Genomic DNA, 5,206 nt, shown 5'->3' on the forward strand with positions numbered 1-5,206 from the left:
TTTTCCTCTCGCGATCAACACATTAGAAAAAAAACGGAAAAAAAAAAAAAAAAAAAATTTGGATTTTTCTAAGTGTCTGATCGAGAGAAGGAAAAAGAGTGATTTTTAGCCTCTCTCGATTTGTACTTAGAAAAAATCCAATTTTTTTTTTTTTTTTTTCCGTTTTTTTTCTAAGTGTCTGATCGAGAGAAGGAAAAAGAGGTGATTTTTAGCCTCTCTCGATTTTGTACTTAGAAAAAATCCAAATTTTTTTTTTTTTTTTTTTTTTTTTTTTCTAAGTGTCCGATCGAGAGAAGGAAAAAGAGGTGATTTTTAGCCTCTCTCGATTTTGTACTTAGAAAAAATCCAAATTTTTTTTTTTTTTTTTCCGTTTTTTTTCTAAGTGTCTGATCGAGAGAAGGAAAAAGAGGTGATTTTTAGCCTCTCTCGATTTTGTACTTAGAAAAAATCCAATTTTTTTTTTTTTTTCTCCGTTTTTTTTCTAAGTGTCTGATCGAGAGAAGGAAAAAGAGGTGATTTTTAGCCTCTCTCGATTTTGTACTTAGAAAAAATCCAAATTTTTTTTTTTTTTTTTTTTTTTTTCTAAGTGTCCGATCGAGAGAAGGAAAAAGAGGTGATTTTTAGCCTCTCTCGATTTTGTACTTAGAAAAAATCCAAAATTTTTTTTTTTTTTTTCCGTTTTTTTTCTAAGTGTCTGATCGAGAGAAGGAAAAAGAGGTGATTTTTAGCCTCTCTCGATTTTGTACTTAGAAAAAATCCAATTTTTTTTTTTTTTTTTCCGTTTTTTTTCTAAGTGTCTGATCGAGAGAAGGAAAAAGAGGTGATTTTTAGCCTCTCTCGATTTTGTACTTAGAAAAAATCCAAATTTTTTTTTTTTTTTTTCCGTTTTTTTTCTAAGTGTCTGATCGAGAGAAGGAAAAAGAGGTGATTTTTAGCCTCTCTCGATTTTGTACTTAGAAAAAATCCAAATTTTTTTTTTTTTTTTCTAAGTGTCCGATCGAGAGAAGGAAAAAGAGGTGATTTTTAGCCTCTCTCGATTTTGTACTTAGAAAAAATCCAAATTTTTTTTTTTTTTTTTCCGTTTTTTTTCTAAGTGTCTGATCGAGAGAAGGAAAAAGAGGTGATTTTTAGCCTCTCTCGATTTTGTACTTAGAAAAAATCCAAATTTTTTTTTTTTTTTTTTTTTTTTTTTTTCTAAGTGTCCGATCGAGAGAAGGAAAAAGAGGTGATTTTTAGCCTCTCTCGATTTTGTACTTAGAAACAAATCCAAATTTTTTTTTTTTTTCCGTTTTTTTTCTAAGTGTCTGATCGAGAGAAGGAAAAAGAGGTGATTTTTAGCCTCTCTCGATTTTGTACTTAGAAAAAATCCAAATTTTTTATTTTATTATTTTTTTTTTTTTCTAAGTGTCCGATCGAGAGAAGGAAAAAGAGGTGATTTTTAGCCTCTCTCGATTTTGTACTTAGAAACAAATCCAAATTTTTTTTTTTTTTTTCCGTTTTTTTTCTAAGTGTCTGATCGAGAGAAGGAAAAAGAGGTGATTTTTAGCCTCTCTCGATTTTGTACTTAGAAAAAATCCAAATTTTTTTTTTTTTTTTTCCGTTTTTTTTCTAAGTGTCTGATCGAGAGAAGGAAAAAGAGGTGATTTTTAGCCTCTCTCGATTTTGTACTTAGAAAAAATCCAATTTTTTTTTTTTTTTTTTTTTTTTTCTAAGTGTCCGATCGAGAGAAGGAAAAAGAGGTGATTTTTAGCCTCTCTCGATTTTGTACTTAGAAAAAATCCAAATTTTTTTTTTTTTTTTTCCGTTTTTTTTCTAAGTGTCTGATCGAGAGAAGGAAAAAGAGGGGATTTTTAGCCTCTCTCGATTTTGTACTTAGAAAAAATCCAATTTTTTTTTTTTTTTTTTTTTTTTTTTTCTAAGTGTCCGATCGAGAGAAGGAAAAAGAGGTGATTTTTAGCCTCTCTCGATTTTGTACTTAGAAAAAATCCAAATTTTTTTTTTTTTTTTTTTCCGTTTTTTTTCTAAGTGTCCTGATCGAGAGAAGGAAAAAGAGGTGATTTTTAGCCTCTCTCGATTTTGTACTTAGAAAAATCCAAATTTTTTTTTTTTTTTTTCCGTTTTTTTTCTAAGTGTCTGATCGAGAGAAGGAAAAAGAGGTGATTTTTAGCCTCTCTCGATTTGTACTTAGAAAAAATCCAAATTTTTTTTTTTTTTTTTTTTTTTTTTTTTCCTAAGTGTCCGATCGAGAGAAGGAAAAAGAGGTGATTTTTAGCCTCTCTCGATTTTGTACTTAGAAAAAATCCAAATTTTTTTTTTTTTTTCTGTTTTTTTTCTAAGTGTCTGATCGAGAGAAGGAAAAAGAGGTGATTTTTAGCCTCTCTCGATTTTGTACTAAGAAAAAATCCAATTTTTTTTTTTTTTTTTCCGTTTTTTTTCTAAGTGTCTGATCGAGAGAAGGAAAAAGAGGTGATTTTTAGCCTCTCTCGATTTTGTACTTAAGAAAAAAATCCAAATTTTTTTTTTTTTTTTTTTTTTTTTTCTAAGTGTCCGATCGAGAGAAGGAAAAAGAGGTGATTTTTAGCCTCTCTCGATTTTGTACTTAGAAAAAATCCAAATTTTTTTTTTTTTTCTGTTTTTTTTCTAAGTGTCTGATCGAGAGAAGGAAAAAGAGGTGATTTTTAGCCTCTCTCGATTTTGTACTTAGAAAAAATCCAATTTTTTTTTTTTTTTTTTCCGTTTTTTTTCTAAGTGTCTGATCGAGAGAAGGAAAAAGAGGTGATTTTTAGCCTCTCTCGATTTTGTACTTAGAAAAAATCCAAATTTTTTTTTTTTTTTTTTTTTTTTTCTAAGTGTCCGATCGAGAGAAGGAAAAAGAGGTGATTTTTAGCCTCTCTCGATTTTGTACTTAGAAAAAATCCAAATTTTTTTTTTTTTTTCCGTTTTTTTTCTAAGTGTCTGATCGAGAGAAGGAAAAAGAGGTGATTTTTAGCCTCTCTCGATTTTGTACTTAGAAAAAATCCAAATTTTTTTTTTTTTTTTTTCCGTTTTTTTTCTAAGTGTCTGATCGAGAGAAGGAAAAAGAGGTGATTTTTAGCCTCTCTCGATTTTGTACTTAGAAAAAATCCAAATTTTTTTTTTTTTTTTTTTTTTTTTTCTAAGTGTCCGATCGAGAGAAGGAAAAAGAGGTGATTTTTAGCCTCTCTCGATTTTGTACTTAGAAAAAATCCAAATTTTTTTTTTTTTTTTCCGTTTTTTTTCTAAGTGTCTGATCGAGAGAAGGAAAAAGAGGTGATTTTTAGCCTCTCTCGATTTTGTACTTAGAAAAAATCCAATTTTTTTTTTTTTTCTCCGTTTTTTTTCTAAGTGTCTGATCGAGAGAAGGAAAAAGAGGTGATTTTTAGCCTCTCTCGATTTTGTACTTAGAAAAAATCCAAATTTTTTTTTTTTTTTTTTTTTTTTTCTAAGTGTCCGATCGAGAGAAGGAAAAAGAGGTGATTTTTAGCCTCTCTCGATTTTGTACTTAGAAAAAATCCAAATTTTTTTTTTTTTTTTTCCGTTTTTTTTCTAAGTGTCTGATCGAGAGAAGGAAAAAGAGGTGATTTTTAGCCTCTCTCGATTTTGTACTTAGAAAAAATCCCAATTTTTTTTTTTTTTTTTCCGTTTTTTTTCTAAGTGTCTGATCGAGAGAAGGAAAAAGAGGTGATTTTTAGCCTCTCTCGATTTTGTACTTAGAAAAAATCCAAATTTTTTTTTTTTTTTTTTCCGTTTTTTTTTCTAAGTGTCTGATCGAGAGAAGGAAAAAGAGGTGATTTTTAGCCTCTCTCGATTTTGTACTTAGAAAAAATCCAAATTTTTTTTTTTTTTTCTAAGTGTCCGATCGAGAGAAGGAAAAAGAGGTGATTTTTAGCCTCTCTCGATTTTGTACTTAGAAAAAATCCAAATTTTTTTTTTTTTTTTTTCCGTTTTTTTTCTAAGTGTCTGATCGAGAGAAGGAAAAAGAGGTGATTTTTAGCCTCTCTCGATTTTGTACTTAGAAAAAATCCAAATTTTTTTTTTTTTTTTTTTTTTTTTTTTTCTAAGTGTCCGATCGAGAGAAGGAAAAAGAGGTGATTTTTAGCCTCTCTCGATTTTGTACTTAGAAAAAATCCAAATTTTTTTTTTTTTTTTCTGTTTTTTTCTTAGTGTCTGATCGAGAGAAGGAAAAAGAGGTGATTTTTAGCCTCTCTCGATTTTGTACTTAGAAAAAATCCAAATTTTTTTTTTTTTTTTTTCCGTTTTTTTTCTAAGTGTCTGATCGAGAGAAGGAAAAAGAGGTGATTTTTAGCCTCTCTCGATTTTGTACTTAGAAAAAATCCAATTTTTTTTTTTTTTTTTTTTTTTTTTTTTCTAAGTGTCCGATCGAGAGAAGGAAAAAGAGGTGATTTTTAGCCTCTCTCGATTTTGTACTTAGAAAAAATCCAAATTTTTTTTTTTTTTTTTTCCGTTTTTTTTCTAAGTGTCTGATCGAGAGAAGGAAAAAGAGGTGATTTTTAGCCTCTCTCGATTTTGTACTTAGAAAAAATCCCAATTTTTTTTTTTTTTTTTTTTTTTTTCTAAGTGTCCGATCGAGAGAAGGAAAAAGAGGTGATTTTTAGCCTCTCTCGATTTTGTACTTAGAAAAATATCCAAATTTTTTTATTTTTTTTTTCGTTTTTTTTCTAAGTGTCTGATCGAGAGAAGGAAAAAGAGGTGATTTTTAGCCTCTCTCGATTTTGTACTTAGAAAAAATCCAAATATTTTTTTTTTTTTTTTCCGTTTTTTTTCTAAGTGTTCTGATCGAGAGAAGGAAAAAGAGGTGATTTTTAGCCTCTCTCGATTTTGTACTTAGAAAAAATCCAATTTTTTTTTTTTTTTTTTTTTTTTTTCTAAGTGTCTGATCGAGAGAAGGAAAAAGAGGTGATTTTTAACCTCTCTCGATTTTGTACTTAGAAAAAATCCAAATTTTTTTTTTTTTTTTTCCGTTTTTTTTCTAAGTGTCTGATCGAGAGAAGGAAAAAGAGGTGATTTTTAGCCTCTCTCGATTTTGTACTTAGAAAAAATCCAAATTTTTTTTTTTTTTTTTTCCGTTTTTTTTCTAAGTGTCTGATCGAGAGAAGGAAAAAGAGGTGATTTTTAGCCTCTCGATTTTGTACTTAGAAAAAATCCAAATTTTTTTTTTTTTTTTTTT

This window comes from Entelurus aequoreus, linkage group LG27 (genome assembly GCF_033978785.1).
Source record: "Entelurus aequoreus isolate RoL-2023_Sb linkage group LG27, RoL_Eaeq_v1.1, whole genome shotgun sequence".
NCBI lineage: Eukaryota > Metazoa > Chordata > Actinopteri > Syngnathiformes > Syngnathidae > Entelurus > Entelurus aequoreus.